The 19,890-nt window shown below is 43.5% G+C and overlaps 12 pseudogenes; all 12 read left to right on the top strand.

Moving 5' to 3' along the window:
• The first annotated feature begins 258 nt into the window (after positions 1 to 258).
• On the top strand, positions 259 to 524 carry LOC130288652 (U2 spliceosomal RNA; annotated as a pseudogene).
• A 1,455-nt stretch (positions 525 to 1,979) lies between these two features.
• LOC130289382 (U2 spliceosomal RNA) lies at positions 1,980 to 2,247 on the top strand (annotated as a pseudogene).
• Positions 2,248 to 3,700: 1,453 nt separating this feature from the next.
• On the top strand, positions 3,701 to 3,967 carry LOC130288693 (U2 spliceosomal RNA; annotated as a pseudogene).
• Positions 3,968 to 5,423: 1,456 nt separating this feature from the next.
• LOC130288238 (U2 spliceosomal RNA) lies at positions 5,424 to 5,689 on the top strand (annotated as a pseudogene).
• Positions 5,690 to 7,154: 1,465 nt separating this feature from the next.
• LOC130285923 (U2 spliceosomal RNA) lies at positions 7,155 to 7,418 on the top strand (annotated as a pseudogene).
• A 1,470-nt stretch (positions 7,419 to 8,888) lies between these two features.
• Positions 8,889 to 9,153, top strand: LOC130287860 (U2 spliceosomal RNA; annotated as a pseudogene).
• A 1,465-nt stretch (positions 9,154 to 10,618) lies between these two features.
• LOC130285925 (U2 spliceosomal RNA) lies at positions 10,619 to 10,882 on the top strand (annotated as a pseudogene).
• A 1,454-nt stretch (positions 10,883 to 12,336) lies between these two features.
• LOC130287861 (U2 spliceosomal RNA) lies at positions 12,337 to 12,601 on the top strand (annotated as a pseudogene).
• A 1,455-nt stretch (positions 12,602 to 14,056) lies between these two features.
• Positions 14,057 to 14,320, top strand: LOC130285926 (U2 spliceosomal RNA; annotated as a pseudogene).
• A 1,477-nt stretch (positions 14,321 to 15,797) lies between these two features.
• LOC130288255 (U2 spliceosomal RNA) lies at positions 15,798 to 16,063 on the top strand (annotated as a pseudogene).
• Positions 16,064 to 17,508: 1,445 nt separating this feature from the next.
• On the top strand, positions 17,509 to 17,774 carry LOC130288256 (U2 spliceosomal RNA; annotated as a pseudogene).
• A 1,464-nt stretch (positions 17,775 to 19,238) lies between these two features.
• On the top strand, positions 19,239 to 19,503 carry LOC130288614 (U2 spliceosomal RNA; annotated as a pseudogene).
• Positions 19,504 to 19,890: the final 387 nt, after the last annotated feature.

The raw sequence follows: 19,890 nt of genomic DNA on the forward strand, positions 1-19,890 counted from the left end.
GAGGAGTGATGGGGGTTCAGGCAAAAGCCAGGCTATGGATTGCATTGCTAAATGCTCCATCAGAGTGCAATGGTCGCCTGTCCTTTTTTTAAGTGATGATGTGGGTTTAGCCTGTGCTGTATGTATGTATGGGTGGCTGACTGCCACCCACCCAGAGAGTGTATGGGAGGCTGGTTGGCTGCCAGCCTTCCTTCCATTCCTATGAGTAATGTGAGTGCTCATGAAGGGGACATGGTTGGGTCCACCCCTTTCCCGGTTATCCCCTCTAGGCCTTTTGGCTTAGATCAAGTGTAAAAAAAAGAAAGGATCTTGCGACAGATCGCATCCTGAGGCACGTTTTTTTTTTGTGTGAATACTTGCACTTGGGTGACTTGTGAGCACATACTGACACATACGTTCCCTATCTGGGGACCATAAATTAAATGGATTTTTGAGAAAGGGAGCTGATTTGGAAGCTTGCTTCTGTCGCCCTATGCATTGACCCGATGTGGCAGTATCTTCGGGTAGTGAACAGTGCACCACCCCATTCCAGTGTTAAACAAGAAAGATTCTCATTTAATCCTCTGTGGGTGAGAATTTGAGTTTGAGAATTGGAGACCAAAATGATGAGTTGCACTGACTGGTTTATGAACGTCTATTCATTTAGCGTTTTAATGACCATGTTTGCACACTGATTGGTGTAAAAAAAATAAAATAAAACTAAATAATAATAATCTAGCACACCTGTGCAGGTTTGACATGACATGACAGGTAGCTGTCTTGTGGGTGGTGCTGAATCCTGTTAAATGACGTGAGGGTCTCATGCCTATACACAAGGGTGTGTCATTGCTGTTGCTTGACCATGCATTGGTTTCTGTGGTCAGTGAATGATAAAAACTAAATTTACCATCCATTGATGGATGGGAAATCCGCCATGAGGCATTTGTTTTTAGAAACTGCTGCTCACAACCAATGTTGCAATGGAGTGTCTCCATCTGCTGGTGGTATTGGAAAGGCATTAGTGCTATGACAGGGTCTGAAGAAGAAGAAGAAGAAGACGGAAAAAAATATATATAAAAAGAAAAAGAGAGAGAGAGAGAGAGACTGACTTAGTGAGCGAGTGAGTGAGAGAGTGAGAGTGAATGAGTGAGTGAGTGAGTGATTGAGTGAGTGAGTGAGTGAGAACAAATGAGTTAAAGCAAGTGAGTGAGAGAGATCGAATGAATGAAAGTCTGAATGACAGAAAGAAAAAAGGATGAAGAAAGAAGCATGAAGAAAAAAAAATGTATATGGAGTTGCTGACATGAGTGCAATCTACAAAGCCGTTGAGGCTGATCCTCATGGGAGGATTATTGCACCAGGACCCTTAGCACTTTTAAAATGCCATTCAATGCCACGGGCTAGATGTAAACTGCAGATGACCATGTTGTGGTAGTTACCATGGATACCCAAGTGATGTGTGAGCTAACACATAGGCCCAACAGATTCCAAGAAGGCCAGAATCACCAGCGGCACCACCATCGATTGTCAGGTCACCCGGATTCAGCAAATACCAGAGTCCAAAATGATGCAGGTTTATACTGTTAATTTTCAGTTTATCGTTACAGTTGGTGTTATTCCATGTCGGAAGGGACGCAGCTACAGCCAGTGGGGTAACTAGAGACAGGCAGGCAGCTATGTGCAACAAAGGTAGGCGTGTTGTTTTCATATGCAGATCTGAAATATTGTCTTATATGCAAGAGGAGGAGTGATGGGGGTTCAGGCAAAAGCCAGGCTATGGATTGCATTGCTAAATGCTCCATCAGAGTGCAATGGTCGCCTGTCCTTTTTTTAAGTGATGATGTGGGTTTAGCCTGTGCTGTATGTATGTATGGGTGGCTGACTGCCACCCACCCAGAGAGTGTATGGGAGGCTGGTTGGCTGCCAGCCTTCCTTCCATTCCTATGAGTAATGTGAGTGCTCATGAAGGGGACATGGTTGGGTCCACCCCTTTCCCGGTTATCCCCTCTAGGCCTTTTGGCTTAGATCAAGTGTAAAAAAAGAAAGGATCTTGCGACAGATCGCATCCTGAGGCACGTTTTTTTTTTTTTGTGTGAATACTTGCCCTTGGGTGACTTGTGAGCACATACTGATACATACGTTCCCTATCTGGGGACCATAAATTAAATGGATTTTTGAGAAAGGGAGCTGATTTGGAAGCTTGCTTCTGTCACCCTATGCATTGACCCGATGTGGCAGTATCTTCGGGTAGTGAACAGTGCACCACCCCATTCCAGTGTTAAACAAGAAAGATTCTCATTTAATCCTCCGTGGGTGAGAATTTGAGTTTGAGAATTGGAGACCAAAATGATGAGTTGCACTGACTGGTTTATGAACGTCTATTCATTTAGCGTTTTAATGACCATGTTTGCACACTGATTGGTGTAAAAAAATAAAATAAAACTAAATAATAATAATCTAGCACACCTGTGCAGGTTTGACATGACATGACAGGTAGCTGTCTTGTGGGTGGTGCTGAATCCTGTTAAATGACGTGAGGGTCTCATGCCTATACACAAGGGTGTGTCATTGCTGTTGCTTGACCATGCATTGGTTTCTGTGGTCAGTGAATGATAAAAACAAAATTTACCATCCATTGATGGATGGGAAATCCGCCATGAGGCATTTGTTTTTAGAAACTGCTGCTCACAACCAATGTTGCAATGGAGTGTCTCCATCTGCTGGTGGTATTGGAAAGGCATTAGTGCTATGACAGGGTCTGAAGAAGAAGAAGAAGAAGAAGACGGAAAAAAATATATATAAAAAGAAAAAGAGAGAGAGAGAGAGAGAGACTGACTTAGTGAGCGAGTGAGTGAGAGAGTGAGAGTGAGTGAGAGTGAATGAGTGAGTGAGTGAGTGAGTGAGAACAAATGAGTTAAAGCAAGTGAGTGAGAGAGATCGAATGAATGAAAGTCTGAATGACAGAAAGAAAAAAGGATGAAGAAAGAAGCATGAAGAAAAAAAAATGTATATGGAGTTGCTGACATGAGTGCAATCTACAAAGCCGTTGAGGCTGATCCTCATGGGAGGATTATTGCACCAGGACCCTTAGCACTTTTAAAATGCCATTCAATGCCACGGGCTAGATGTAAACTGCAGATGACCATGTTGTGGTAGTTACCATGGATACCCAAGTGATGTGTGAGCTAACACATAGGCCCAACAGATTCCAAGAAGGCCAGAATCACCAGCGGCACCACCATCGATTGTCAGGTCACCCGGATTCAGCAAATACCAGAGTCCAAAATGATGCAGGTTTATACTGTTAATTTTCAGTTTATCGTTACAGTTGGTGTTATTCCATGTCGGAAGGGACGCAGCTACAGCCAGTGGGGTAACTAGAGACAGGCAGGCAGCTATGTGCAACAAAGGTAGGCGTGTTGTTTTCATATGCAGATCTGAAATATTGTCTTATATGCAAGAGGAGGAGTGATGGGGGTTCAGGCAAAAGCCAGGCTATGGATTGCATTGCTAAATGCTCCATCAGAGTGCAATGGTCGCCTGTCCTTTTTTTAAGTGATGATGTGGGTTTAGCCTGTGCTGTATGTATGTATGGGTGGCTGACTGCCACCCACCCAGAGAGTGTATGGGAGGCTGGTTGGCTGCCAGCCTTCCTTCCATTCCTATGAGTAATGTGAGTGCTCATGAAGGGGACATGGTTGGGTCCACCCCTTTCCCGGTTATCCCCTCTAGGCCTTTTGGCTTAGATCAAGTGTAAAAAAAAGAAAGGATCTTGCGACAGATCGCATCCTGAGGCACGTTTTTTTTTTTGTGTGAATACTTGCACTTGGGTGACTTGTGAGCACATACTGATACATACGTTCCCTATCTGGGGACCATAAATTAAATGGATTTTTGAGAAAGGGAGCTGATTTGGAAGCTTGCTTCTGTCGCCCTATGCATTGACCCGATGTGGCAGTATCTTCGGGTAGTGAACAGTGCACCACCCCATTCCAGTGTTAAACAAGAAAGATTCTCATTTAATCCTCCGTGGGTGAGAATTTGAGTTTGAGAATTGGAGACCAAAATGATGAGTTGCACTGACTGGTTTATGAACGTCTATTCATTTAGCGTTTTAATGACCATGTTTGCACACTGATTGGTGTAAAAAAAAAAAAATAAAACTAAATAATAATAATCTAGCACACCTGTGCAAGTTTGACATGACATGACAGGTAGCTGTCTTGTGGGTGGTGCTGAATCCTGTTAAATGACGTGAGGGTCTCATGCCTATACACAAGGGTGTGTCATTGCTGTTGCTTGACCATGCATTGGTTTCTGTGGTCAGTGAATGATAAAAACTAAATTTACCATCCATTGATGGATGGGAAATCCGCCATGAGGCATTTGTTTTTAGAAACTGCTGCTCACAACCAATGTTGCAATGGAGTGTCTCCATCTGCTGGTGGTATTGGAAAGGCATTAGTGCTATGACAGGGTCTGAAGAAGAAGAAGAAGAAGAAGAAGAAGACGGAAAAAAATATATATAAAAAGAAAAAGAGAGAGAGAGACTGACTTAGTGAGCGAGTGAGTGAGAGAGTGAGAGTGAGTGAGAGTGAATGAGTGAGTGAGTGAGTGAGTGAGTGAGAACAAATGAGTTAAAGCAAATGAGTGAGAGAGATCGAATGAATGAAAGTCTGAATGACAGAAAGAAAAAAGGATGAAGAAAGAAGCATGAAGAAAAAAAAATGTATATGGAGTTGCTGACATGAGTGCAATCTACAAAGCCGTTGAGGCTGATCCTCATGGGAGGATTATTGCACCAGGACCCTTAGCACTTTTAAAATGCCATTCAATGCCACGGGCTAGATGTAAACTGCAGATGACCATGTTGTGGTAGTTACCATGGATACCCAAGTGATGTGTGAGCTAACACATAGGCCCAACAGATTCCAAGAAGGCCAGAATCACCAGCGGCACCACCATCGATTGTCAGGTCACCCGGATTCAGCAAATACCAGAGTCCAAAATGATGCAGGTTTATACTGTTAATTTTCAGTTTATCGTTACAGTTGGTGTTATTCCATGTCGGAAGGGACGCAGCTACAGCCAGTGGGGTAACTAGAGACAGGCAGGCAGCTATGTGCAACAAAGGTAGGCGTGTTGTTTTCATATGCAGATCTGAAATATTGTCTTATATGCAAGAGGAGGAGTGATGGGGGTTCAGGCAAAAGCCAGGCTATGGATTGCATTGCTAAATGCTCCATCAGAGTGCAATGGTCGCCTGTCCTTTTTTTAAGTGATGATGTGGGTTTAGGCTGTGCTGTATGTATGTATGGGTGGCTGACTGCCACCCACCCAGAGAGTGTATGGGAGGCTGGTTGGCTGCCAGCCTTCCTTCCATTCCTATGAGTAATGTGAGTGCTCATGAAGGGGACATGGTTGGGTCCACCCCTTTCCCGGTTATCCCCTCTAGGCCTTTTGGCTTAGATCAAGTGTAAAAAAAGAAAGGATCTTGCGACAGATTGCATCCTGAGGCACGTTTTTTTTTTTGTGTGAATATTTGCACTTGGGTGACTTGTGCGCACATACTGATACATACGTTCCCTATCTGGGGACCATAAATTAAATGGATTTTTGAGAAAGGGAGCTGATTTGGAAGCTTGCTTCTGTCGCCCTATGCATTGACCCGATGTGGCAGTATCTTCGGGTAGTGAACAGTGCACCACCCCATTCCAGTGTTAAACAAGAAAGATTCTCATTTAATCCTCCGTGGGTGAGAATTTGAGTTTGAGAATTGGAGACCAAAATGATGAGTTGCACTGACTGGTTTATGAACGTCTATTCATTTAGCGTTTTAATGACCATGTTTGCACACTGATTGGTGTAAAAAAATAAAATAAAACTAAATAATAATAATCTAGCACACCTGTGCAGGTTTGACATGACATGACAGGTAGCTGTCTTGTGGGTGGTGCTGAATCCTGTTAAATGACGTGAGGGTCTCATGCCTATACACAAGGGTGTGTCATTGCTGTTGCTTGACCATGCATTGGTTTCTGTGGTCAGTGAATGATAAAAACAAAATTTACCATCCATTGATGGATGGGAAATCCGCCATGAGGCATTTGTTTTTAGAAACTGCTGCTCACAACCAATGTTGCAATGGAGTGTCTCCATCTGCTGGTGGTATTGGAAAGGCATTAGTGCTATGACAGGGTCTGAAGAAGAAGAAGAAGAAGAAGACGGAAAAAAATATATATAAAAAGAAAAAGAGAGAGAGAGAGAGACTGACTTAGTGAGCGAGTGAGTGAGAGAGTGAGAGTGAGTGAGAGTGAATGAGTGAGTGAGTGATTGAGTGAGTGAGTGAGTGAGTGAGAACAAATGAGTTAAAGCAAGTGAGTGAGAGAGATCGAATGAATGAAAGTCTGAATGACAGAAAGAAAAAAGGATGAAGAAAGAAGCATGAAGAAAAAAAAATGTATATGGAGTTGCTGACATGAGTGCAATCTACAAAGCCGTTGAGGCTGATCCTCATGGGAGGATTATTGCACCAGGACCCTTAGCACTTTTAAAATGCCATTCAATGCCACGGGCTAGATGTAAACTGCAGATGACCATGTTGTGGTAGTTACCATGGATACCCAAGTGATGTGTGAGCTAACACATAGGCCCAACAGATTCCAAGAAGGCCAGAATCACCAGCGGCACCACCATCGATTGTCAGGTCACCCGGATTCAGCAAATACCAGAGTCCAAAATGATGCAGGTTTATACTGTTAATTTTCAGTTTATCGTTACAGTTGGTGTTATTCCATGTCGGAAGGGACGCAGCTACAGCCAGTGGGGTAACTAGAGACAGGCAGGCAGCTATGTGCAACAAAGGTAGGCGTGTTGTTTTCATATGCAGATCTGAAATATTGTCTTATATGCAAGAGGAGGAGTGATGGGGGTTCAGGCAAAAGCCAGGCTATGGATTGCATTGCTAAATGCTCCATCAGAGTGCAATGGTCGCCTATCCTTTTTTTAAGTGATGATGTGGGTTTAGCCTGTGCTGTATGTATGTATGGGTGGCTGACTGCCACCCACCCAGAGAGTGTATGGGAGGCTGGTTGGCTGCCAGCCTTCCTTCCATTCCTATGAGTAATGTGAGTGCTCATGAAGGGGACATGGTTGGGTCCACCCCTTTCCCGGTTATCCCCTCTAGGCCTTTTGGCTTAGATCAAGTGTAAAAAAAGAAAGGATCTTGCGACAGATCGCATCCTGAGGCACGTTTTTTTTTGTGTGAATACTTGCACTTGGGTGACTTGTGAGCACATACTGATACATACGTTCCCTATCTGGGGACCATAAATTAAATGGATTTTTGAGAAAGGGAGCTGATTTGGAAGCTTGCTTCTGTCGCCCTATGCATTGACCCGATGTGGCAGTATCTTCGGGTAGTGAACAGTGCACCACCCCATTCCAGTGTTAAACAAGAAAGATTCTCATTTAATCCTCCGTGGGTGAGAATTTGAGTTTGAGAATTGGAGACCAAAATGATGAGTTGCACTGACTGGTTTATGAACGTCTATTCATTTAGCGTTTTAATGACCATGTTTGCACACTGATTGGTGTAAAAAAATAAAATAAAACTAAATAATAATAATCTAGCACACCTGTGCAGGTTTGACATGACATGACAGGTAGCTGTCTTGTGGGTGGTGCTGAATCCTGTTAAATGACGTGAGGGTCTCATGCCTATACACAAGGGTGTGTCATTGCTGTTGCTTGACCATGCATTGGTTTCTGTGGTCAGTGAATGATAAAAACAAAATTTACCATCCATTGATGGATGGGAAATCCGCCATGAGGCATTTGTTTTTAGAAACTGCTGCTCACAACCAATGTTGCAATGGAGTGTCTCCATCTGCTGGTGGTATTGGAAAGGCATTAGTGCTATGACAGGGTCTGAAGAAGAAGAAGAAGAAGAAGAAGACGGAAAAAAATATATATAAAAAGAAAAAGAGAGAGAGAGAGAGAGACTGACTTAGTGAGCGAGTGAGTGAGAGAGTGAGAGTGAGTGAGAGTGAATGAGTGAGTGAGTGATTGAGTGAGTGAGTGAGTGAGTGAGAACAAATGAGTTAAAGCAAGTGAGTGAGAGAGATCGAATGAATGAAAGTCTGAATGACAGAAAGAAAAAAGGATGAAGAAAGAAGCATGAAGAAAAGAAAATGTATATGGAGTTGCTGACATGAGTGCAATCTACAAAGCCGTTGAGGCTGATCCTCATGGGAGGATTATTGCACCAGGACCCTTAGCACTTTTAAAATGCCATTCAATGCCACGGGCTAGATGTAAACTGCAGATGACCATGTTGTGGTAGTTACCATGGATACCCAAGTGATGTGTGAGCTAACACATAGGCCCAACAGATTCCAAGAAGGCCAGAATCACCAGCGGCACCACCATCGATTGTCAGGTCACCCGGATTCAGCAAATACCAGAGTCCAAAATGATGCAGGTTTATACTGTTAATTTTCAGTTTATCGTTACAGTTGGTGTTATTCCATGTCGGAAGGGACGCAGCTACAGCCAGTGGGGTAACTAGAGACAGGCAGGCAGCTATGTGCAACAAAGGTAGGCGTGTTGTTTTCATATGCAGATCTGAAATATTGTCTTATATGCAAGAGGAGGAGTGATGGGGGTTCAGGCAAAAGCCAGGCTATGAATTGCATTGCTAAATGCTCCATCAGAGTGCAATGGTCGCCTGTCCTTTTTTTAAGTGATGATGTGGGTTTAGCCTGTGCTGTATGTATGTATGGGTGGCTGACTGCCACCCACCCAGAGAGTGTATGGGAGGCTGGTTGGCTGCCAGCCTTCCTTCCATTCCTATGAGTAATGTGAGTGCTCATGAAGGGGACATGGTTGGGTCCACCCCTTTCCCGGTTATCCCCTCTAGGCCTTTTGGCTTAGATCAAGTGTAAAAAAAGAAAGGATCTTGCGACAGATCGCATCCTGAGGCACGTTTTTTTTTTGTGTGAATACTTGCACTTGGGTGACTTGTGAGCACATACTGATACATACGTTCCCTATCTGGGGACCATAAATTAAATGGATTTTTGAGAAAGGGAGCTGATTTGGAAGCTTGCTTCTGTCGCCCTATGCATTGACCCGATGTGGCAGTATCTTCGGGTAGTGAACAGTGCACCACCCCATTCCAGTGTTAAACAAGAAAGATTCTCATTTAATCCTCCGTGGGTGAGAATTTGAGTTTGAGAATTGGAGACCAAAATGATGAGTTGCACTGACTGGTTTATGAACGTCTATTCATTTAGCGTTTTAATGACCATGTTTGCACACTGATTGGTGTAAAAAAATAAAATAAAACTAAATAATAATAATCTAGCACACCTGTGCAGGTTTGACATGACATGACAGGTAGCTGTCTTGTGGGTGGTGCTGAATCCTGTTAAATGACGTGAGGGTCTCATGCCTATACACAAGGGTGTGTCATTGCTGTTGCTTGACCATGCATTGGTTTCTGTGGTCAGTGAATGATAAAAACAAAATTTACCATCCATTGATGGATGGGAAATCCGCCATGAGGCATTTGTTTTTAGAAACTGCTGCTCACAACCAATGTTGCAATGGAGTGTCTCCATCTGCTGGTGGTATTGGAAAGGCATTAGTGCTATGACAGGGTCTGAAGAAGAAGAAGAAGAAGAAGACGGAAAAAAATATATATAAAAAGAAAAAGAGAGAGAGAGAGAGACTGACTTAGTGAGCGAGTGAGTGAGAGAGTGAGAGTGAGTGAGAGTGAATGAGTGAGTGAGTGATTGAGTGAGTGAGTGAGTGAGTGAGAACAAATGAGTTAAAGCAAGTGAGTGAGAGAGATCGAATGAATGAAAGTCTGAATGACAGAAAGAAAAAAGGATGAAGAAAGAAGCATGAAGAAAAAAAAATGTATATGGAGTTGCTGACATGAGTGCAATCTACAAAGCCGTTGAGGCTGATCCTCATGGGAGGATTATTGCACCAGGACCCTTAGCACTTTTAAAATGCCATTCAATGCCACGGGCTAGATGTAAACTGCAGATGACCATGTTGTGGTAGTTACCATGGATACCCAAGTGATGTGTGAGCTAACACATAGGCCCAACAGATTCCAAGAAGGCCAGAATCACCAGCGGCACCACCATCGATTGTCAGGTCACCCGGATTCAGCAAATACCAGAGTCCAAAATGATGCAGGTTTATACTGTTAATTTTCAGTTTATCGTTACAGTTGGTGTTATTCCATGTCGGAAGGGACGCAGCTACAGCCAGTGGGGTAACTAGAGACAGGCAGGCAGCTATGTGCAACAAAGGTAGGCGTGTTGTTTTCATATGCAGATCTGAAATATTGTCTTATATGCAAGAGGAGGAGTGATGGGGGTTCAGGCAAAAGCCAGGCTATGGATTGCATTGCTAAATGCTCCATCAGAGTGCAATGGTCGCCTATCCTTTTTTTAAGTGATGATGTGGGTTTAGCCTGTGCTGTATGTATGTATGGGTGGCTGACTGCCACCCACCCAGAGAGTGTATGGGAGGCTGGTTGGCTGCCAGCCTTCCTTCCATTCCTATGAGTAATGTGAGTGCTCATGAAGGGGACATGGTTGGGTCCACCCCTTTCCCGGTTATCCCCTCTAGGCCTTTTGGCTTAGATCAAGTGTAAAAAAAGAAAGGATCTTGCGACAGATCGCATCCTGAGGCACGTTTTTTTTTGTGTGAATACTTGCACTTGGGTGACTTGTGAGCACATACTGATACATACGTTCCCTATCTGGGGACCATAAATTAAATGGATTTTTGAGAAAGGGAGCTGATTTGGAAGCTTGCTTCTGTCGCCCTATGCATTGACCCGATGTGGCAGTATCTTCGGGTAGTGAACAGTGCACCACCCCATTCCAGTGTTAAACAAGAAAGATTCTCATTTAATCCTCCGTGGGTGAGAATTTGAGTTTGAGAATTGGAGACCAAAATGATGAGTTGCACTGACTGGTTTATGAACGTCTATTCATTTAGCGTTTTAATGACCATGTTTGCACACTGATTGGTGTAAAAAAATAAAATAAAACTAAATAATAATAATCTAGCACACCTGTGCAGGTTTGACATGACATGACAGGTAGCTGTCTTGTGGGTGGTGCTGAATCCTGTTAAATGACGTGAGGGTCTCATGCCTATACACAAGGGTGTGTCATTGCTGTTGCTTGACCATGCATTGGTTTCTGTGGTCAGTGAATGATAAAAACAAAATTTACCATCCATTGATGGATGGGAAATCCGCCATGAGGCATTTGTTTTTAGAAACTGCTGCTCACAACCAATGTTGCAATGGAGTGTCTCCATCTGCTGGTGGTATTGGAAAGGCATTAGTGCTATGACAGGGTCTGAAGAAGAAGAAGAAGAAGAAGAAGACGGAAAAAAATATATATAAAAAGAAAAAGAGAGAGAGAGAGAGAGACTGACTTAGTGAGCGAGTGAGTGAGAGAGTGAGAGTGAGTGAGAGTGAATGAGTGAGTGAGTGAGTGAGTGAGAACAAATGAGTTAAAGCAAATGAGTGAGAGAGATCGAATGAATGAAAGTCTGAATGACAGAAAGAAAAAAGGATGAAGAAAGAAGCATGAAGAAAAAAAAATGTATATGGAGTTGCTGACATGAGTGCAATCTACAAAGCCGTTGAGGCTGATCCTCATGGGAGGATTATTGCACCAGGACCCTTAGCACTTTTAAAATGCCATTCAATGCCACGGGCTAGATGTAAACTGCAGATGACCATGTTGTGGTAGTTACCATGGATACCCAAGTGATGTGTGAGCTAACACATAGGCCCAACAGATTCCAAGAAGGCCAGAATCACCAGCGGCACCACCATCGATTGTCAGGTCACCCGGATTCAGCAAATACCAGAGTCCAAAATGATGCAGGTTTATACTGTTAATTTTCAGTTTATCGTTACAGTTGGTGTTATTCCATGTCGGAAGGGACGCAGCTACAGCCAGTGGGGTAACTAGAGACAGGCAGGCAGCTATGTGCAACAAAGGTAGGCGTGTTGTTTTCATATGCAGATCTGAAATATTGTCTTATATGCAAGAGGAGGAGTGATGGGGGTTCAGGCAAAAGCCAGGCTATGGATTGCATTGCTAAATGCTCCATCAGAGTGCAATGGTCGCCTGTCCTTTTTTTAAGTGATGATGTGGGTTTAGCCTGTGCTGTATGTATGTATGGGTGGCTGACTGCCACCCACCCAGAGAGTGTATGGGAGGCTGGTTGGCTGCCAGCCTTCCTTCCATTCCTATGAGTAATGTGAGTGCTCATGAAGGGGACATGGTTGGGTCCACCCCTTTCCCGGTTATCCCCTCTAGGCCTTTTGGCTTAGATCAAGTGTAAAAAAAGAAAGGATCTTGCGACAGATCGCATCCTGAGGCACGTTTTTTTTTTGTGTGAATACTTGCACTTGGGTGACTTGTGAGCACATACTGATACATACGTTCCCTATCTGGGGACCATAAATTAAATGGATTTTTGAGAAAGGGAGCTGATTTGGAAGCTTGCTTCTGTCGCCCTATGCATTGACCCGATGTGGCAGTATCTTCGGGTAGTGAACAGTGCACCACCCCATTCCAGTGTTAAACAAGAAAGATTCTCATTTAATCCTCCGTGGGTGAGAATTTGAGTTTGAGAATTGGAGACCAAAATGATGAGTTGCACTGACTGGTTTATGAACGTCTATTCATTTAGCGTTTTAATGACCATGTTTGCACACTGATTGGTGTAAAAAAATAAAATAAAACTAAATAATAATAATCTAGCACACCTGTGCAGGTTTGACATGACATGACAGGTAGCTGTCTTGTGGGTGGTGCTGAATCCTGTTAAATGACGTGAGGGTCTCATGCCTATACACAAGGGTGTGTCATTGCTGTTGCTTGACCATGCATTGGTTTCTGTGGTCAGTGAATGATAAAAACAAAATTTACCATCAATTGATGGATGGGAAATCCGCCATGAGGCATTTGTTTTTAGAAACTGCTGCTCACAACCAATGTTGCAATGGAGTGTCTCCATCTGCTGGTGGTATTGGAAAGGCATTAGTGCTATGACAGGGTCTGAAGAAGAAGAAGAAGACGGAAAAAAATATATATAAAAAGAAAAAGAGAGAGAGAGAGAGACTGACTTAGTGAGCGAGTGAGTGAGAGAGTGAGAGTGAGTGAGAGTGAATGAGTGAGTGAGTGATTGAGTGAGTGAGTGAGTGAGAACAAATGAGTTAAAGCAAGTGAGTGAGAGAGATCGAATGAATGAAAGTCTGAATGACAGAAAGAAAAAAGGATGAAGAAAGAAGCATGAAGAAAAAAAAATGTATATGGAGTTGCTGACATGAGTGCAATCTACAAAGCCGTTGAGGCTGATCCTCATGGGAGGATTATTGCACCAGGACCCTTAGCACTTTTAAAATGCCATTCAATGCCACGGGCTAGATGTAAACTGCAGATGACCATGTTGTGGTAGTTACCATGGATACCCAAGTGATGTGTGAGCTAACACATAGGCCCAACAGATTCCAAGAAGGCCAGAATCACCAGCGGCACCACCATCGATTGTCAGGTCACCCGGATTCAGCAAATACCAGAGTCCAAAATGATGCAGGTTTATACTGTTAATTTTCAGTTTATCGTTACAGTTGGTGTTATTCCATGTCGGAAGGGACGCAGCTACAGCCAGTGGGGTAACTAGAGACAGGCAGGCAGCTATGTGCAACAAAGGTAGGCGTGTTGTTTTCATATGCAGATCTGAAATATTGTCTTATATGCAAGAGGAGGAGTGATGGGGGTTCAGGCAAAAGCCAGGCTATGGATTGCATTGCTAAATGCTCCATCAGAGTGCAATGGTCGCCTGTCCTTTTTTTAAGTGATGATGTGGGTTTAGCCTGTGCTGTATGTATGTATGGGTGGCTGACTGCCACCCACCCAGAGAGTGTATGGGAGGCTGGTTGGCTGCCAGCCTTCCTTCCATTCCTATGAGTAATGTGAGTGCTCATGAAGGGGACATGGTTGGGTCCACCCCTTTCCCGGTTATCCCCTCTAGGCCTTTTGGCTTAGATCAAGTGTAAAAAAAGAAAGGATCTTGCGACAGATCGCATCCTGAGGCACGTTTTTTTTTGTGTGAATACTTGCACTTGGGTGACTTGTGAGCACATACTGATACATACGTTCCCTATCTGGGGACCATAAATTAAATGGATTTTTGAGAAAGGGAGCTGATTTGGAAGCTTGCTTCTGTCGCCCTATGCATTGACCCGATGTGGCAGTATCTTCGGGTAGTGAACAGTGCACCACCCCATTCCAGTGTTAAACAAGAAAGATTCTCATTTAATCCTCCGTGGGTGAGAATTTGAGTTTGAGAATTGGAGACCAAAATGATGAGTTGCACTGACTGGTTTATGAACGTCTATTCATTTAGCGTTTTAATGACCATGTTTGCACACTGATTGGTGTAAAAAAATAAAATAAAACTAAATAATAATAATCTAGCACACCTGTGCAGGTTTGACATGACATGACAGGTAGCTGTCTTGTGGGTGGTGCTGAATCCTGTTAAATGACGTGAGGGTCTCATGCCTATACACAAGGGTGTGTCATTGCTGTTGCTTGACCATGCATTGGTTTCTGTGGTCAGTGAATGATAAAAACAAAATTTACCATCCATTGATGGATGGGAAATCCGCCATGAGGCATTTGTTTTTAGAAACTGCTGCTCACAACCAATGTTGCAATGGAGTGTCTCCATCTGCTGGTGGTATTGGAAAGGCATTAGTGCTATGACAGGGTCTGAAGAAGAAGAAGAAGAAGAAGAAGAAGACGGAAAAAAATATATATAAAAAGAAAAAGAGAGAGAGAGAGAGAGACTGACTTAGTGAGCGAGTGAGTGAGAGAGTGAGAGTGAGTGAGAGTGAATGAGTGAGTGAGTGATTGAGTGAGTGAGTGAGTGAGTGAGAACAAATGAGTTAAAGCAAGTGAGTGAGAGAGATCGAATGAATGAAAGTCTGAATGACAGAAAGAAAAAAGGATGAAGAAAGAAGCATGAAGAAAAAAAAATGTATATGGAGTTGCTGACATGAGTGCAATCTACAAAGCCGTTGAGGCTGATCCTCATGGGAGGATTATTGCACCAGGACCCTTAGCACTTTTAAAATGCCATTCAATGCCACGGGCTAGATGTAAACTGCAGATGACCATGTTGTGGTAGTTACCATGGATACCCAAGTGATGTGTGAGCTAACACATAGGCCCAACAGATTCCAAGAAGGCCAGAATCACCAGCGGCACCACCATCGATTGTCAGGTCACCCGGATTCAGCAAATACCAGAGTCCAAAATGATGCAGGTTTATACTGTTAATTTTCAGTTTATCGTTACAGTTGGTGTTATTCCATGTCGGAAGGGACGCAGCTACAGCCAGTGGGGTAACTAGAGACAGGCAGGCAGCTATGTGCAACAAAGGTAGGCGTGTTGTTTTCATATGCAGATCTGAAATATTGTCTTATATGCAAGAGGAGGAGTGATGGGGGTTCAGGCAAAAGCCAGGCTATGAATTGCATTGCTAAATGCTCCATCAGAGTGCAATGGTCGCCTGTCCTTTTTTTAAGTGATGATGTGGGTTTAGCCTGTGCTGTATGTATGTATGGGTGGCTGACTGCCACCCACCCAGAGAGTGTATGGGAGGCTGGTTGGCTGCCAGCCTTCCTTCCTTCCATTCCTATGAGTAATGTGAGTGCTCATGAAGGGGACATGGTTGGGTCCACCCCTTTCCCGGTTATCCCCTCTAGGCCTTTTGGCTTAGATCAAGTGTAAAAAAAGAAAGGATCTTGCGACAGATCGCATCCTGAGGCACGTTTTTTTTTTTGTGTGAATACTTGCACTTGGGTGACTTGTGAGCACATACTGATACATACGTTCCCTATCTGGGGACCATAAATTAAATGGATTTTTGAGAAAGGGAGCTGATTTGGAAGCTTGCTTCTGTCGCCCTATGCATTGACCCGATGTGGCAGTATCTTCGGGTAGTGAACAGTGCACCACCCCATTCCAGTGTTAAACAAGAAAGATTCTCATTTAATCCTCCGTGGGTGAGATTTTGAGTTTGAGAATTGGAGACCAAAATGATGAGTTGCACTGACTGGTTTATGAACGTCTATTCATTTAGCGTTTTAATGACCATGTTTGCACACTGATTGGTGTAAAAAAATAAAATAAAACTAAATAATAATAATCTAGCACACCTGTGCAGGTTTGACATGACATGACAGGTAGCTGTCTTGTGGGTGGTGCTGAATCCTGTTAAATGACGTGAGGGTCTCATGCCTATACACAAGGGTGTGTCATTGCTGTTGCTTGACCATGCATTGGTTTCTGTGGTCAGTGAATGATAAAAACAAAATTTACCATCCATTGATGGATGGGAAATCCGCCATGAGGCATTTGTTTTTAGAAACTGCTGCTCACAACCAATGTTGCAATGGAGTGTCTCCATCTGCTGGTGGTATTGGAAAGGCATTAGTGCTATGACAGGGTCTGAAGAAGAAGAAGAAGACGGAAAAAAATATATATAAAAAGAAAAAGAGAGAGAGAGAGAGAGATTGACTTAGTGAGCGAGTGAGTGAGAGAGTGAGAGTGAGTGAGAGTGAATGAGTGAGTGAGTGAGTGAGTGAGAACAAATGAGTTAAAGCAAGTGAGTGAGAGAGATCGAATGAATGAAAGTCTGAATGACAGAAAGAAAAAAGGATGAAGAAAGAAGCATGAAGAAAAAAAAATGTATATGGAGTTGCTGACATGAGTGCAATCTACAAAGCCGTTGAGGCTGATCCTCATGGGAGGATTATTGCACCAGGACCCTTAGCACTTTTAAAATGCCATTCAATGCCACGGGCTAGATGTAAACTGCAGATGACCATGTTGTGGTAGTTACCATGGATACCCAAGTGATGTGTGAGCTAACACATAGGCCCAACAGATTCCAAGAAGGCCAGAATCACCAGCGGCACCACCATCGATTGTCAGGTCACCCGGATTCAGCAAATACCAGAGTCCAAAATGATGCAGGTTTATACTGTTAATTTTCAGTTTATCGTTACAGTTGGTGTTATTCCATGTCGGAAGGGACGCAGCTACAGCCAGTGGGGTAACTAGAGACAGGCAGGCAGCTATGTGCAACAAAGGTAGGCGTGTTGTTTTCATATGCAGATCTGAAATATTGTCTTATATGCAAGAGGAGGAGTGATGGGGGTTCAGGCAAAAGCCAGGCTATGGATTGCATTGCTAAATGCTCCATCAGAGTGCAATGGTCGCCTGTCCTTTTTTTAAGTGATGATGTGGGTTTAGCCTGTGCTGTATGTATGTATGGGTGGCTGACTGCCACCCACCCAGAGAGTGTATGGGAGGCTGGTTGGCTGCCAGCCTTCCTTCCATTCCTATGAGTAATGTGAGTGCTCATGAAGGGGACATGGTTGGGTCCACCCCTTTCCCGGTTATCCCCTCTAGGCCTTTTGGCTTAGATCAAGTGTAAAAAAAGAAAGGATCTTGCGACAGATCGCATCCTGAGGCACGTTTTTTTTTTTGTGTGAATACTTGCACTTGGGTGACTTGTGAGCACATACTGATACATACGTTCCCTATCTGGGGACCATAAATTAAATGGATTTTTGAGAAAGGGAGCTGATTTGGAAGCTTGCTTCTGTCGCCCTATGCATTGACCCGATGTGGCAGTATCTTCGGGTAGTGAACAGTGCACCACCCCATTCCAGTGTTAAACAAGAAAGATTCTCATTTAATCCTCCGTGGGTGAGAATTTGAGTTTGAGAATTGGAGACCAAAATGATGAGTTGCACTGACTGGTTTATGAACGTCTATTCATTTAGCGTTTTAATGACCATGTTTGCACACTGATTGGTGTAAAAAAATAAAATAAAACTAAATAATAATAATCTAGCACACCTGTGCAGGTTTGACATGACATGACAGGTAGCTGTCTTGTGGGTGGTGCTGAATCCTGTTAAATGACGTGAGGGTCTCATGCCTATACACAAGGGTGTGTCATTGCTGTTGCTTGACCATGCATTGGTTTCTGTGGTCAGTGAATGATAAAAACAAAATTTACCATCCATTGATGGATGGGAAATCCGCCATGAGGCATTTGTTTTTAGAAACTGCTGCTCACAACCAATGTTGCAATGGAGTGTCTCCATCTGCTGGTGGTATTGGAAAGGCATTAGTGCTATGACAGGGTCTGAAGAAGAAGAAGAAGAAGACGGAAAAAAATATATATAAAAAGAAAAAGAGAGAGAGAGAGAGAGACTGACTTAGTGAGCGAGTGAGTGAGAGAGTGAGAGTGAGTGAGAGTGAATGAGTGAGTGAGTGATTGAGTGAGTGAGTGAGTGAGTGAGAACAAATGAGTTAAAGCAAGTGAGTGAGAGAGATCGAATGAATGAAAGTCTGAATGACAGAAAGAAAAAAGGATGAAGAAAGAAGCATGAAGAAAAAAAAATGTATATGGAGTTGCTAACATGAGTGCAATCTACAAAGCCGTTGAGGCTGATCCTCATGGGAGGATTATTGCACCAGGACCCTTAGCACTTTTAAAATGCCATTCAATGCCACGGGCTAGATGTAAACTGCAGATGACCATGTTGTGGTAGTTACCATGGATACCCAAGTGATGTGTGAGCTAACACATAGGCCCAACAGATTCCAAGAAGGCCAGAATCACCAGCGGCACCACCATCGATTGTCAGGTCACCCGGATTCAGCAAATACCAGAGTCCAAAATGATGCAGGTTTATACTGTTAATTTTCAGTTTATCGTTACAGTTGGTGTTATTCCATGTCGGAAGGGACGCAGCTACAGCCAGTGGGGTAACTAGAGACAGGCAGGCAGCTATGTGCAACAAAGGTAGGCGTGTTGTTTTCATATGCAGATCTGAAATATTGTCTTATATGCAAGAGGAGGAGTGATGGGGGTTCAGGCAAAAGCCAGGCTATGGATTGCATTGCTAAATGCTCCATCAGAGTGCAATGGTCGCCTGTCCTTTTTTTAAGTGATGATGTGGGTTTAGCCTGTGCTGTATGTATGTATGGGTGGCTGACTGCCACCCACCCAGAGAGTGTATGGGAGGCTGGTTGGCTGCCAGCCTTCCTTCCATTCCTATGAGTAATGTGAGTGCTCATGAAGGGGACATGGTTGGGTCCACCCCTTTCCCGGTTATCCCCTCTAGGCCTTTTGGCTTAGATCAAGTGTAAAAAAAAGAAAGGATCTTGCGACAGATCGCATCCTGAGGCACGCTTTTTTTTGTGTGAATACTTGCACTTGGGTGACTTGTGAGCACATACTGATACATACGTTCCCTATCTGGGGACCATAAATTAAATGGATTTTTGAGAAAGGGAGCTGATTTGGAAGCTTGCTTCTGTCGCCCTATGCATTGACCCGATGTGGCAGTATCTTCGGGTAGTGAACAGTGCACCACCCCATTCCAGTGTTAAACAAGAAAGATTCTCATTTAATCCTCCGTGGGTGAGAATTTGAGTTTGAGAATTGGAGACCAAAATGATGAGTTGCACTGACTGGTTTATGAACGTCTATTCATTTAGCGTTTTAATGACCATGTTTGCACACTGATTGGTGTAAAAAAATAAAATAAAACTAAATAATAATAATCTAGCACACCTGTGCAGGTTTGACATGACATGACAGGTAGCTGTCTTGTGGGTGGTGCTGAATCCTGTTAAATGACGTGAGGGTCTCATGCCTATACACAAGGGTGTGTCATTGCTGTTGCTTGACCATGCATTGGTTTCTGTGGTCAGTGAATGATAAAAACAAAATTTACCATCCATTGATGGATGGGAAATCCGC

The sequence above is a fragment of the Hyla sarda genome, chromosome 8 (assembly GCF_029499605.1).
Source record: "Hyla sarda isolate aHylSar1 chromosome 8, aHylSar1.hap1, whole genome shotgun sequence".
NCBI lineage: Eukaryota > Metazoa > Chordata > Amphibia > Anura > Hylidae > Hyla > Hyla sarda.